This window comes from Chaetodon auriga, chromosome 18 (genome assembly GCF_051107435.1).
Source record: "Chaetodon auriga isolate fChaAug3 chromosome 18, fChaAug3.hap1, whole genome shotgun sequence".
Classification (NCBI taxonomy): Eukaryota; Metazoa; Chordata; class Actinopteri; order Chaetodontiformes; family Chaetodontidae; genus Chaetodon; species Chaetodon auriga.
Window position 1 is genome coordinate 22,481,509 of NC_135091.1, and position 15,422 is coordinate 22,496,930.

The window sequence follows — 15,422 nt, forward strand, 5'->3', positions numbered from 1 at the left end:
TCCTGTAATGAAGTCCACTGCCATGTGAGACCACGGGTGGTGGGGAGCCAGGAGGGGCTGGAGGAGACTGGAGGGAGCCTAGTGCGACGCCTTGCCCTGGGCACACACAACGCACGCCGCGATGAACTCCCAGACGTCCGTCTCCATGGCTGGCCACCAGAATTCCCTCCAGAGGAAGGACAGCATTTGGGTCGTGCCAGGATGGCAGGCCAACTTGGATGTGTGTCCCGCCTGCAGAGCGTCGCGCACTACGGCCTCCTTAACCGCCAGCAGTTCCCAGTTCCCCACATTGTAGTTCCTCTCCGCGGGGCTCAACTTACGGGAGAAGTAGGCACAGGGGTGAAGACGCTGGTCAGGGGCTGCACGCTGGGATAACACAGCACCCACCCCGGTGTTCAAGGCATCCGCCTCCACCATGAACTGCCTGGTGGAATCCGGCTGGACGAGCACTGGTGGAGCAGTGAACAAAGTCTTCAGGGTCCTGAAGGCTTGCTCCGCCTCCTCCAGCCAGGAGAACACCAGTTTGGTGGAGGTGAGGCGGGTGAGCGGTGCCACCACGCGGCTAAAGTCTTTAATAAAGCACCGGTAGAAATTTGCAAACCCCAGGAACCGCTGAAGCTTGTGGTTGGACAGAGTGGGCCACTTGGCCACCGCTTGCATCTTCAGCGGATCAGCCCTGATCTGCCCTCTGTCGATAATGTAGCCTAAGAACAGGATAGATGACTGATGAAAGGTGCACTTCTCCGCCTTGATCCATTTTCCAGTAGTCTCTGTAGCACCAAACGCACATGTCGGACATGTTTGTCCAGGCTTCGCGGAAAAATCAAGATGTCGTCTAAATACACAAAGACAAATCGGTCAAGACAGCCCCTCAAAACGTCATTGACCAAGACCTGGAAAACAGTGGGGACGTCGGTAAGCCCAAATAGCATCACCAAATACTCGAAGTGTCCCACGGGAGTATTGAACGCTGTTTTCCATTTATCTCAGCCCCCGCCGAGCAGGGAATGGCTGAACGCAGGCAGGTGGCAAGACAAAATGCGCTCCAGCTGAGAATCTTACCGGCCGACCAATCAATGTGGGGGTTGTGGGCTTTAAACCAGGGATGGCCCAAAACCCGGCGAGCTGATGGGGAGGACAAAATCTTAAAATGCAAAGTCTCAGGATGGTTACCGACACAACCAGCTGCAGAGGCACAGTCTGATGGAAGATGGTGGCGAGGAGCTTACCATCTAGTGTGTTTACATTTATTTCCTTAGTTAGAGGGATAAGGGGGATACCGACCTAAGGAGCAAACTCGGAGTCGAGGAAATTATCCTCGGCTCCAGAGTCTACCAGCACGTGTAATGGCCAAGCGCCACTCGCACAGGTTAATGTGGCCTGCAGCTCAGAACAAGGACACGTGGGCATGGTGGAGTTGGTTTGGCCCGACAGTATGCCCACGTTTAAGCTTGGTGTACGCTTCGGCGTCGCGGCGACGCCGTACCTACGGCGTACACCCTACGCCGTCACTGAGCATTCATAGTTCTGCGTCGAGGGAACGCGTTGCTCCGCAATTCACCGCCAAGCCGCTAGGGGGGTGTGGCTGTGTCTTTGTATGGTTTCGGGGGGCTCTTGCTGCCGCGAAGAGGAGTTGTAGAGGTGGTCGTACTTGCGTACCTCCTCAATAATTCTTTCTTCGGCTTGGTCCAGTTTTTCTTGTAGCTCTCACCACAGAAACTTTGAAAATGGCGGTGTTGTTGTGCTGCGACCATAGGGCTGCGACTGAACCGAAAATTACGTTCTGAACGGACCAATCACAGTCCTCGACGTTCACGTCACTACCACCACGTCAGGATTTTTTGGAGGTGCGCGTCAGGCTACGGCGTAGGGTCCGCATAGGGGTCTGCATCGACGGCGTAGGTACGGCGTCGATGCGACGCAGAAGCGTAAACCAGGCTTTACTGCCGGGCAGGTTCTTATTGGGTGAATGGGGCACTGGGCTACTCTATGTCTGGCCTCCCCACAGTAAAGACAGACACCGGAGAGGAGCCAATGAAGTCTTTCGGCCAGAGTAAGACGGGCACGACCCAACTGCATGGGCTCCTCCCCCAGGCAGGGAGACTGGAGCGGAGAGTGCTCCGTGGCTGGGTGTATGGAACTCTCCCCAGCCCGGTCTGCCCCACCCCCCCCCTCGCGGCAGCACTCACACAACCGGCTGTCTAACCGGATGGCCAGCGACACTAATGCCTCGAGATCAGCGGGTCTATCTCGAGACGCCAGCTCGTCCTTAACCCTATCACTAAGCCCCTTGGTGTACGCCGCCTTTAATGCTTCCTCGTTCCAACTCGCCTCATTGACCAGGGTGCAGAACTGAACGGTATAATCTGCCACGGGCCGAGACCCTTGGCGAAGATCCATCAGTTGGGCTGAGGCGTTGCCCCAATGAACTGGGTGGTCAAACACCGAGCAAAACTGGTTAACAAATGAATCGTAAGTTAAAGCGTCAAACTCAGTGGCTCCACCTAGGTTACCTTACCCCTGAGTAACCCGATCATAAAATAGATCTTTGCCCAATCGGTGGCAAAAGCTTGGGGCCGCTGGGAAAAAATGAGCCGACACTGAAAAAGGAAACCTCGACACTTTTCAAACTTACAGAGTAGGGGTCCAGATTGGAGGTGGGAATGTCCCGGGTGGGGTTAAGGTCCGCCGGGGCTGGGGCAGGAGCAAAACACACTCACAATCCACAGTCATAACATAAATATTACATGCAGATGAAGAATAAAGAAAAAAATAAGCAGGTCCTGGCTTGTGTGCAGTGAAAAAGGACAGTGCACTTTTGTTGTCACCTGTTTGGTCAGTCAGACAGGTTGTTTCAGTGTGTTTATACAAAAGCGTCTGAGGAGAATTCAGACAAAAGAGCTGAATGACAGTTATTTAATTTTGCTTGTGGTAAAGTGACACAGCTGATGCAATTGTATAGTGTAGGGGAATTACCTCTAAATTAATGTTACATTCGTTAATATTACCAGGGGCACCAACCTTCGTCAGCTAAGAAGGATTTTGTATATTATATCTGTTAAAGCTGATGTAGAGAACGAATGTATCGACAGTGGATCAGTCTGATAATCTAAGGCGTAAACTCTCAGTACAGGGATTGCTTGTATTCAGCTCAAAAGGACACCGTCTGACAACGACTTGTATGCAAAAGATTATTTATTAAACACAGTAATGAAATGAATATGAATCATGAATAATACGATAGTTATATGGATGAGGTAGATTAACACAAACACTGCACAGAGGAACTTATGGCAAGAGGATGGTAAATTGAGTTTGGCGATAGTGAGAAGTAGGTTTTAAAGGGAAATGGGGACGCGAATATGAAGTTAATTTGTTGAATGAACGATTTAGAGAATTTAGACAAATTAACAATATCTCAACCTCACGGACCAACTCTTATTCAAAACCGCTTAAGTATGCCTACTTTGTCAGCGATGTTCCTGTAGATGTCTGCTCCGAACTAACACGAAGAGGCTCCGCGCCGTGGTCTGTCACTCTGGCCCATACAGCAGTCTGCAGGACGAATCAAGCGAACCGCTGATGAGAGCTGGTGTTGGACAGGGATGTCTCGGGAGCTGAGGGTCTTCGGTGTCGGTTACAGACGAGGAACGGCTTCTGATGGTTCTTTAACCCGGACCAGCGGGTCAGCAGCAGGCTACAGGTCTTCGGTGCGGCCAGTTAGTTGTTGGCCGTTTGGCAAAGCTTTTGATTACTAATAATAAGATTGAGAAACTCTTCGATGGCCGGTCGAAAATGTCTTCAAAGTTATTATTACGTGACTAGACTTTAACAACAAAAATAGGAATTATGCGGCTTGGCGTGGCGAGCAAAAATGAAAATTTCACGAAGATTAGAAAAGTGCGTTTTCTGCAGAATTAAATCAGGCCACTCTGCGTAGTTGTGAGCAGCAGCAAAAAGACTGAGAAAACGACGGAGCGGAAAAATTACTTGAAAACTAAAGACAAAGAACTTAACACAAAAATTAGATTAACTGAAAGAAAGGAAAAACAAGAACTAGAACTAGACGGAAAAGGAAAGAACTGAACAAGACGAAAAAGAAAACTGAACTAAACCTAAAGTCCGCAATGCGCGACTAACCTTTTCATTGCTCCAGGGCGTGTCTAATCAATAGGACGTCATGCATGTAGGATGGTTCGCAGACGCGCAACGTGATTTCATCCTACAGAGCGAGAATTAATTAATGATTCATACGAGGGACTCATCTGCTTCTCACTATGGTCAATCGAATATATTTTAAATGATCAATTTTCAATGGCACTTCAACAACAACATGCGTGTTCGCTACATGCGTTAGACAATTCTTATGAATAACGACAACATTAAACAATGAACATGGTAACATTTCCTAATACTAATCCTAACAAACCTAACAAACATGATGACTAAGGGTATAACTACTTTAATATGATGAAGGAATAAAGAAGGGCAGACTATATTTGCCGAAATGATTATCGCTATTATGGTTACTTATTAATAAATGTATCCGCTAAGCACATTCAACCTAACTGCTACGAACCTCTAGATGGCGGTATGGTTACATGGTAGAAACTCAGAGAAAACCTTTGAAATAGTTTAATTCACAGTTTCGTCATTCTGTAAGTTAGAAACACCAGGAAAGCATTGTTATTGTACTGATCACGAGCTTAGCAATGTAATAACATCTACAGTTAAATCAAACATTGAGATTTGGTTAATTTGGTAGGTTAAGCAAAAAGGCACACAGACATACAGAACAGTTTGCTTCAGGAATGTTGTTACAACCCATCAGCATTATCTGGTTTGAAGATTCTTTTGAGACATGGCATTCGTCCATCCAGGCAGTTTTATTGTCCTTAACTCCCACGGGCTATCAAGAAAGAGTTAGCACCTCCATGAGAACGTCTTGACCAAATGTAAATTAGAAGTAAAAGTGTTGTCAGTGACTCTTGTTGCCCTGAAAGAGTGTGATAAGAGGTCTCTAAACCAGACATCCTGTCTCTGCCTGGGTTCACACCTTTCTGTGAACCTTCCAGATGGTCAATAACTCTTAAAAGTCTGATTGTTTTATCACTACACTTCTCCTGAGCAATGCAAAGAGGTGAGAGGAGGGTCAGCTACAGACCAGTTCTGCTACAATAGAATAAATAAAGCATAATATTATGAATTAATCATGGACTGCAGTCGAGACCCCAGTTACAATGATCTGCTATCAGTGATGCTAAGTATATTAAATTATGAAACCTCAAAAGATGTTTCCCTTCATGAGCACTCGTTTTCTTCAGGCACTTGACACAACAGGAAAAGGCTTATGTAATTTATTTTAAAGCCACCACTCAGTAACACTCAGTTGGGATATATCTGACTGTCAAGGTCCGTCTTATGATACTGGCAGTAAAATGCAGGGTAAAAGGCAAGGGGTGCAAAATAGCGTGCTGTAACTAAGCAGCAAAGCGTTATGTGTTCCTTGTGTCACACAATAAACCTTGTTATTGGGTATGTTGCATAGTCATCTGTGACATCTATCTGCTTCTTCGGTTTGTTACAACAACTTTACAGCTCCTCAATTCATTGCTGGTGCATTCTCAGAGAGCAACTTTAGACTAAAGGCATTATAAACATCCAAGTAGTAGTGTTGGTTGAAGCTGTCCCAAACCAGCTGCCTGAACTCATGCAGATGTTGCCTCAACAGCTTAAAGCATCTGCCAGAAGATGCAAAGGTGGCCAATTGTGGTAAGTAACCATTGTGTGGTACAATGTGTTGTTCCAGGTAAATAATGTGGGCAAGATCCCCAAAATTTCAGTCGAAATAGAGAGGGAAGAAATCAGGGCAGTGACACAATTTCTTCAGGAACATGGTTCAATTCTGCCTAAACAGATACTAGGGAGATAACAGATAGGCTTGAGGCAGAAATGAGCTAGCCAGAAGTGTGTCGGAAAACCAGTTTGAGTATCAAGCAAGAGAGCCAACTCAAGTCCAGAAGATATCTTCAAATAACATCTTATACATAGATATAGCCCATGTCAGATTAGAGATGAGATGAGGCGCACTCAAAAGGAGTGGAAAATAACTAAAGGAGCTCCGACGAGGCAGTTATGAAGTCTAGGCACACGTGGAAGCGGCAGGTAGGCACTGGAACAAAAGAAGCGCACTATAAGTGGTAATACTGAACAGTGGAACATTAACTGTATCTCAGGAGGAGAGGAGGACAAAAAAGACGTAGTACTCAAACGGAACGACCAGACACCGTCATGGGGAGGATGAGGAATAATCTGGCACAGGTAAGAGAGGGCTCTCTCCTTAAATACTGTGCCAATCAGGAACTATGCTACCCATTGATTGATGCAAGACTCCTGTTCTTTTTACTGATGTTTATTACGCCAACACCGTAGAACTAAATGTTCAAATATACAAAATAAAAGACGTCAGTCAAATAATGTGACTTAGCATCGTAGCTAATATCGATAAAAACACATCAAACACTAACCACTTTAGCTTGCTCCTCAACCAACGGCAGAGTCATTCCCAGTGGCAGTCTTCACAGTCGAAATATGTTCTTTATCAGGAACCTCTCATAAACTTCATTCATAGTTTGAAAAGCATGGAGTGATAAACAAAAAGGAGGGAGACGAATTGGCGGACATCACCGCTACAGGTTAGTGATGTGTCGTTCGCGAACGTAACGACTCTTAGAGCCGGCTCTTTGAAGTGAACGACGGGAGCCGGCTCCTGACTGGTGGGGAGCCGGCTCCGAGACGCTTTTTTTTTCTCTCGCTTTTTTTTCTCTTGAAGCCGCACGTGATTGGTCAATATGCGTGGTGTCGTCTCTGTGTTTGCGCCGCTTAGTGCGCTGAGCAGAGGGGGGAGGGGCGGCAGTTACACACACACACACACACACACACACACACACACACACACACACACACACACACACATTTACCAACAAAAAGTAAGTCCAGAAATGAGTGAAAGCAGGAAAAGGAGCCAAATCTGGACTCACTTTAATTATATTGATGGCTCCAAAGCAGAGTGCATTGTCTTCAAGACAAAAATTTCATATCGAGCCGGCTCAACCAACAACCTCCACAGGCACCTAAGAACTGTCCATTCAACAGTTCCACTGGAGAAGCAACCAGTTGAACCTGGTATTAATGAAGGTGCCAGTGTGTCATCTGCAACTGTTGCTGCTGCTCCTGCTGCTGCTGCAGTGTCAACAGCATCATTCAGCAGACTGTGCATTGTTGCAACTTGCTCTTCTCTTGTGTGTTTTTCAGGGATCCTGTGTTTGACTTTTAATTTGTTAAGTATAAAAAAGCTAAAAGTGTGTTCTTGTATTTCATAGTTTATTTATTGTTGCACTGAGAAGTAAATATTTTTAATTTACATTTTGTTGTGTCGTGTGTTTTTCAGGGATTCTGTGTTGCTTGACTTTAAAGTTGCTTAGTATAAAAAAGTTAAAAGTTTAAATTAGTTAAAAGTTCACTGTAGAGTGAAAAAATAAAGGCATATTTATAATATAGTAGTATAATATTTTTTTTTTACATTACTCATTCATTTTGTGCATAATGTTACATTATTATTGGTAATATATCGATTAAAGCAACAAAAAAATCTGAAGAGCCGTTTGGGAGCCGAAAGAACCGGCTCTTTTTAGTGAGCCGAGCCGAAAGAGCCGGTTCTCTAAATAGAGCCAGAATTCCCATCACTACTACAGGTGCTCCTCGGTCTCTGATGAAGCTTGTGGAGCTAACAGACGCTACTTCCTGTTCTTTCACTAATTTCAAAACAAAAGCATGTATTTCAAAATAAACTCAAAAGCAACTGCATTTACAGGAACAATGCCACTCAGGTGAGCCCCTGCTGAGGCAGAGTTGGCTGAGAGCATGGAAACGCCCAGCTGCACAGACAGGGGAGAACAGACAGACAACAAACAATAGGAAAAAGGGCAAGGAGACACACTAGGAGAGACAGGAAGGCAGGATCCTAACAGTGTCATCAGACAGGGTCTCTGCATTTACTGTTCTCTCCATTGACCATGAATCAGAAAGTCAATGGATATCTGGATATGGCATTACTGATTGCAAGATTTGCTAAGGCCAAGGCTTGTAAGGTCAGAATTTAGTATGGCATCTAAACTGTGCCTCCCACACATAGACAATTTGGCACATGTCCTATGCCATACTACAAGAATCCATGAGAGACATCACTGTTATGACTTCTATAGACACAACAATATAAAAACAGCCCAATAAAAAGTGAGACAAACTCAAACAATGTAAATTTGAAAAAAGAAACAGAGAAGATATTGTTTATGAAAATAAGAGTGTGCTTTTGTTAAACTGAATATATTTTGTTGTGTTTTTTTTTTTAAGATGCAATTCCAGATGTCTGGACATCATTGCAGTATGCAGTCTGGTCAAGGGAAGAAGCTACAAGTGGATCTGTCTTACATAAATAAGAATAAGGATTGAAAAAGGGGGAGAACAAGGGATATGAAGGTCCCCATACCTGTGCATGTTTGACTAAATCTGCCCCTGAAAACAATATATAAAATGTTTTAGAAAAATTTCATTTTTATTTTATTTTTGTCTTTATTAACAAAGCACATATGACAGAGATGCACTCATCAACGTTGACAAAGGAAGCTCAGGGATTGGATTAAATGCACCAGATGATCAGTGCCCACAGCATCCTCTGACCACCCAACCCAGACCAGTTAGACCACACACTACCGTGTGAGTGTTGTGCCCTTAAAAAGGGGAATAGTAGTGAGAGAGGAGCAAGAAAACAAACCGCAGCTCTGTCGTTCACTCGCTTGTATTGCATTATTTCTCACCGAATACATATACAACTTATTTGTTTTTAACCACAAATACATTTAGCAAACTCAATAACAGTATCACGTATACCAGGAGAAATATACATTTTTAAAACTTTTTAACTTCTCCTAAAATATTTAAATCATCTTTTTAAAACTAAATTATTACATGACTTATGAAATGTTTTTAGTCAATGAACTTATTTCTATTGTCACATGAACTATTCCATAAAATAAATGATTTTATCTTGCTTTACAAACAATAACAACATCTACAAACATTAATGTAATGTAACAGCAGCTAGCTTAAACAACAAGACCGTGAGGGTAGCAGTCCAATATGGCCGCGCCGCCATGTCCGCGCCGCCATGGCCGCGGTCTCCAGCTTATACATTGTGAAGAAACTCTTTCAACAATAAACCAGTACAAAACGTATCATTCCTTTCAGCTAACACACATAGTAACAGAGTAAAATATTACTAACGCGTTTTATAAACTTATAAAGTGCTTTGTGTACCCTAATTACCTTAAAAAGGGGAATAGTAGTGAGAGAGGAGCAAGAAAACAAACCGCAGCTCTGTCGTTCACTCGCTTGTATTGCATGAGGAAGCAGAGCGCGCCTCCCTCTACCGGAGCCCCGAGGCATTACCAACAGATCACTGAGCAATCGATCTACCTGCACAAGGCTCTAAGGCACTACCAACAGAGCACAGAATAATCAACCTACTAATATGAGGTTCTGCATCACTTTGTTCGTCTATTACTTGTTTGACTAGCTGCATACATTAACAGATAAAACATAACACTAACAATAATAAAGAGGAATGAAATTAACCTTTTTTTGAAATGAACTATTTCACCTAGTGAATAATAAATCTCAGATTAATTACTTTTTTGTTTGTTTGGTCACATATTAACCTGTCACATGAGCACCCTGGGAAGAGAACCAGGATACAGCTAAGCTAACCCAGGTCAAACCAAAGAAACCAAAGGCTATTTCAGTACCTAGCCTACTTCTGGCTAATGTTCTGTAGCGGGAAAATGAAATTAATGACTAATAATAAGACTAATAATAATAAGACTAAGAGTAAACTCAGCAAAGAGACTGTCTACATCTTACCTACTTTCTCTACTTGTTGGGCAGTGCATATTGCGTGCTGACAGAGCACGAGAACACAAGACACTCTCGAGCTGAGGGGAGGCAGTCTCTCTTTTCTATCAACAATGCTTGGTGCTCAACTGTAGTCAAAGTTGATGGACAATGTTTTCCAAATATTTTTTTGGAATTTTTGATGTTAAGATGTTGACCATATTATCTCCTAAGATAATTTTTGCCCAGTAAACAAAGTGTTTTTGTTGCTGCTGTTTACATTCCTCCAACCGCAAATTTCAAAAACGCCCTACAGGAACTGTGTGAGATCATCAGCAGTCACGTGGTAAAACAACTGGTTAGCATTTTTATTGTAGCTGGTGATTTAAATCAAACAAACCCCACAACTGTTTTATCTCAATTGCATCTGCATTTCCACACCGCCACAGGGGGAGGCAATACTGTGAACAATGCTTACAAAAACATTCCTGGCAGCTACAAAACCCTCCCCCACCCTCATTTTGGTCAGTCAGACCACTTTTCCCTGCTGTGGAATCTTTTGAGTACACAAACTGGCACATGTTTAGAAATGTATGTAAATGATATGCTGATCACAAGCACAATAAAATAATTCCCCAATCAGAAAGCCTAAATAACAGAGAGGTGAGGGCCCTATCCAGAGCCAAAAACGCTGCCTTTCAGTCAGGTGATAAGGAAGCATGCAACACTGCAAGAGTGAGAATGAGAATGAGAGCTGGCTTGAATGCAAGTGGAGACATTAGGGGAGACTGGAGAGAAACCATAACACCAACAGCACCAAAGACAAGTGGCAAGTGATCCAAACCATCACAGGCTACAAAAGCAGGAGCACCACATTGCCAGATAAGCTTAACACATGTTATGTTCGGTTTGATCTCTTAAATAAAGAGTTGGTTGTCAAATCTACTTCACCTCCAGAGGCCTAGCCACTGTCAGTATCCACCACACATGTAAGAAGAATCCTGGGAGTGAATATGAGTAAAAATGCTGGGCCTGATAAGATCCCTGGCACCTCAAATAACCTCTAGTAACTATGGTGATGCTGCATTTTTAAGTTAATGATGGGAAAGATTTATAAAACATGATAATAATCCACAGAAAGATGTCTTGTCTCCAGTCGCTCTGTGGACTCTGTGGTCTGAAATAAGACCTCACAAGACCAATCATGATCTGACATATGAAGCCTAGCAACCACAGAAGCCAATAACAGTCTGACGTGTGACGCTTCAACTAACCAATGAATTTCTGAACACAGCGATATGCCACTTCCGTAAGTTATTTACAGCTCCGGGAGCTTAAATGTCCCATATTATGAAAAACTCACTTTTTCTGGGATTTGGGGTGTTATTTTGGGTGTCTGTGTGCGACCACACACATGCAACGCGTAGAATAAGACTGTCCGTGCTTTTTGAGTGAGATACGGATTTCTGAAAGCACCGTGCCTGCAGCTTCCAAACAAGGCGATCAAATTCGGCGGGGACAATTACGTAACAAGCACGCACATTTGCATATTCCCACCCACCAGCCACCACCCCCTCCTCCTCTCTCTGGTGTCTCTCCACCCACCAAATACAGCGCTACCTTCTCACAGATCCGCCATTTCCTCATCTAAAGCACCGTGTTAGGAATCACAATATGAGGCGCCACACGCAGTGCTCTGTTGTTGGCTGTAAAGATGAGCACAAAATGCTCCATCAGCTCCCAGCCGCAGCGGACAGAAGAGTGGCATGGATTGAAGCAATCAGCACGGTTTCCATATGCAAACCCAGCGACCCAGTCGGTCAAGCAATACATACACAGATGCTCCGCAGGGTCTAAGCTTCGGAAATTTGGGAAAATAATGCATTTGGAAATATTTTCTAAACTGCAATGTGTTAGCAAAGCCCAGGACAAAACGGCTGTATGGTTAAAACTGCTACATACAGCACTACTTACACTCCAAGCCAACCATTCTGTACCATGAGTTTTCTTGGAGGTTATTTATGAATGATCCCTTTTTATGCTGTATGTAGCTGTTGGCATAGCTATACATGACATATAAAGTTGATGTCACTTCTCTCTTTTTATATAGGCCATTGCATCATTACAGTTACCAGCTGTTGATCAAGTGTAGCAGTGAGATGTTGGAGCCTTTAATGCATAAATTTATACTGTAACAGTGCTGTCATGTTTTACTCCTAGGTATGGCCTGTTATCATAAATATATGCTTTTGTTACAGCTGTCCAGGGTACTATGTACTGCAATGATTATTGTTGTAATGCATTGCATTACAACAAGAATGTTGATGGAGGACAAGACCCACATCATCAGAGGATCCTCTCTCCAAACTGAGCTTTCCAAAGTCCATAAGGGGAGAGTGCAGAGCAAAACCAGTGAAGACTCAGGCCACATTCGTAAGTGTTAACTTCTCTTTTTTCACTCAAAAAATAAAAGTTTGTATTGTACATGACACAAAGTACTGCAACTCGGTACTTTCAACACAATAAATAAACCAAAAAAGACACTTAAATACGTGAGAAACTACAAAATTTTAAGGGCAAAATGTCACTATATTAACAGTTGTTGAATAATCTAGTAAATGATACTAGTGATTCACTTTTTTTGTGTGTATGTTTGTGTGTCTGTGTATTGCACAGGGTATATTGATGATTTGATGGACATGATCATGGAGAAGGTCTTTGTCAACCCACCATCGTACAGAGCTACAATTCTAAAGATGACCATCCCGCCGGACATGTCTTCACAATATGAGCATCCAGACAAGGAGGAGGTCATCGCCAGCTACGTATTAAGATTCAGTCGCGGGGGGGGGCTGTATCTTCTATAACTGTGTAACAGTGTTTGCTTAGGAAGAACTTGGCTATATGTTAAAGAAAAAATACAATCTGGATTTGTGGCATTGGCTGACAATATTTAGTTTATTATGGTATATGAACAGTGAAGTTAAGTGGGTTATTATAGATGAAACTCACTGCTCTATCCCCCATAGCTGTAAAGGACCGTAGTCAGCCCTATAAATGTTGCCTGGGTTCTGCAGCGAGAACACATTTAGGCAAACAGGTTCTAAACATGGATGGTCGATCATGCATGGAGGCCTTTTGTCCTGCTGCTGCAGCCATCTTGTGTCATATTATGCATAACGTAAGGTGAGTATCTGCAGTGGCATGTTATCTGCAATCATACACTGTGATCGAGTGTAGGTAAAGATAATGTGACCTGTGGCACCTCCTGGCAGCATATGTTCTCAGGCTCTGACTGCATTGTTGCACAATTTCCACATGTGCACTGATACAAGCAAATAAAAAAAACAAAAAACAAAACAATGCATGTATAAAGCTAAAGAAATAAGAAACCTTACATACCAGTATTTGTAACCAATAATAGCACCCTCGTTTTCTGTCCGAAAGTAAATACTGGAGAGTCTTGCATAAGGGCTTAGAACAATCTGTTGAAAAGTGAGTGTGAGGGAACCACTTAAGAATGGCACTGGTTGTGATTAGTCTCAGGTGTGTGCTGGCAGGTGTGCAGGTGAGGGAGAGAGTGGCAGCAAATAAGGAGCTGGCTGATGTGACAGAACCCTCCCCTCAAGGGATGCCTACTGACATCCAAACCAAAAATCCGAAACAGGGAAGGGTGGGAGAGCTCTGGCATAGGGTTAGTACTCCTCCAACATCTCTCTGTCATCCTCCGCTGCAGGATGAGCACAGGGACCCTCGAGGAGGGAATCTACTTTGTCGAAGATTCTGAATCCTGCTGAAGATGACTTCCTCAGGTCCGCTGAATTCACATCCACAGCAGAACGTCCAAGTGCAGGTTCTGAGGGACGAATAAACGGTTCTGCGGGCAGGTGCTGGGGCCGGGCTGGTTCTCTGTGGCAGATCTCACCCTCTCCTCTATCACCCAGGTGACTGGGGCTATGAGGTAGGAAGCAGGCAGGATGGGAGTGGTGATGTTACGGGATCCGGGCCGGTAGGACAAAGAAAAGTTGATCTGAGTAAACAGCGACCACTGAGCCTGCCTGGAGTTGAGACACTGGGCTGTACGGATATACTCTAGGTTCTTGTGGTCGGTCCAGACCTGAAAGAGTGTCCTGGTTCCCTCGAGCCAATGTCGCCATTCCTCCAACGCCATTTTGACTGCTAATAGTTTGTGGTTACCAATGCCGTAGTTCAGCTCAGTGGGGGACAGATGTCCAGAGAAGTAGGCGCAGGGGTGAAGCTTCTGGTTGGAGACCACCCACCTCCACGACGAACTGACGCTCAGGGTCAGGTATTTGGAGGATGGGTGCCTTGAGAGTCTGGAAGGCCTCGTCTGCTAATGGTGTCCACTGGAACCCCACCTTGCAGGATGTGAGACTCATGAGGGGAGCAGCTATAGAGCTGTAGCCTCGTATAAAGTGCCCGTGAAAATTGGCGAACCCCAGGAATGTTTGTAGTTGCTTGTGCGTCTCGGGAACAGGCCAGTAATTGATACATGGTCTCAGTGAACCATCCTTCTTTCCTACAAAGAAGAAGCCTGCCCCCACTGGTGAAGACGATGACCAGATTATGCCTGCCGCCAATGACTCATTTATGTAGCTCTCCATGGCGACTCTCTTGGGTGCTGACAGAGTACACATGTCCCCTGGGTGGAGACAAGCCGGGCTGAAGCTTAATGGCACAGTCATATGGTCGATGAGGGGGCAGATAGGTAGCTTTGGCCTTGCTGAAGACTTCCTTAAAGTTGTGATACTCGGGAGGCACGGATGACAGGTCGTTGGTGGAGCTTGAGATAGAGGAGTGTTGAGGACTAGCGGCCTGTCTAAGGCAAACCTGATGGCAGGAAGCACTCCATCCCAGGATGGCTCCTGTTGTGAGGACTATGACGTTGAAGCCAAGGAAAACCCAAAGTAAGGGGAAAGCGTGGTGACCTCAGGATGTGAAATTGAACAGTTTCATGGTGGTTTTTGGAGAGCAGAACATGAACTGAAGTGGTCTGATGAGTGACTGTGCCAAGCAGATGGCCGTCGAGAGCACTGGTGGGGATGGGGTGAGCAAGTGGAACCAGCTCAATTTCCAACTGTTGGGCAAGTTCATCATCCATGATACTGGCATCAGCCCCAGCGTCAATGAATGTGGCTGAAGTGTGAGAACCTTTGGGAGGGAGGAGCTTGGCTTGAAACAGAGGTCTGATGGGCAAAACGGAGGATTGGGCAGAGGTATGGCTCAAGAGTATCTCCTCCTTTATTGATGAGCCCTGTCTTTTACTGGGCAACCCAACACATAATGACCACTCTTACCACAGTACATACGTAAGTTAGACTGACGGCGTTGATCTCTTTCCTCCGGTGCCAATTTGGTGCATTCTAGTTGCATGGGCTCTGGCCCCTCCTGTTGGGGCGTGATGAAGGTGGAACCCGAAGCAGCCGGGGGCGTGGTCCGGAATTGCATTGCAG